Genomic DNA, 499 nt, shown 5'->3' on the forward strand with positions numbered 1-499 from the left:
CGCAATTCGCCTGAGTTCGGAGGATCGGGGGTACCAGGGCCAATAGCGGAGGAGCGGTGGAGCTGAGAAACAGAGGATTGGAGGAGCGGAAGTAATGTTTCTCCTATTTTTTTTTTTCGTTTTTAATTTCATTTGTCTATCTATTTATTTAATTATTTCCTTTCAATTTCTTTTTTTGTCTAGCATAATAAACTTAACTTCTTCCAGTTCTGCAAAGCAAGAGACGTGCCACACATATTATTCCTCCGTAAAAGACCCAGCCGGTATTGAGGGGTAACTCACAGATCTCCTGGCCTGGCCAAGTTCTTCGTTCACAAAAACAGAATGCAGCAATGTTCCCCAAATTTTAATTTCTTCATAAACGATTTTGAATAATTAAAAAAGAAAAAATCCTTAAAACTTATGGAAAAATCCAAAAACCAAAAAACATACAGTTTGATGTCTGAAATTCCTTGTAAACCGCAGACCAAATAACATGGTTTATTCCCCTTGCAATTTT

This window comes from Fistularia commersonii, chromosome 20 (genome assembly GCF_037954325.1).
Source record: "Fistularia commersonii isolate RoL2024-O1a breed Wild chromosome 20, RoL_Fcom_v1.0, whole genome shotgun sequence".
NCBI lineage: Eukaryota > Metazoa > Chordata > Actinopteri > Syngnathiformes > Fistulariidae > Fistularia > Fistularia commersonii.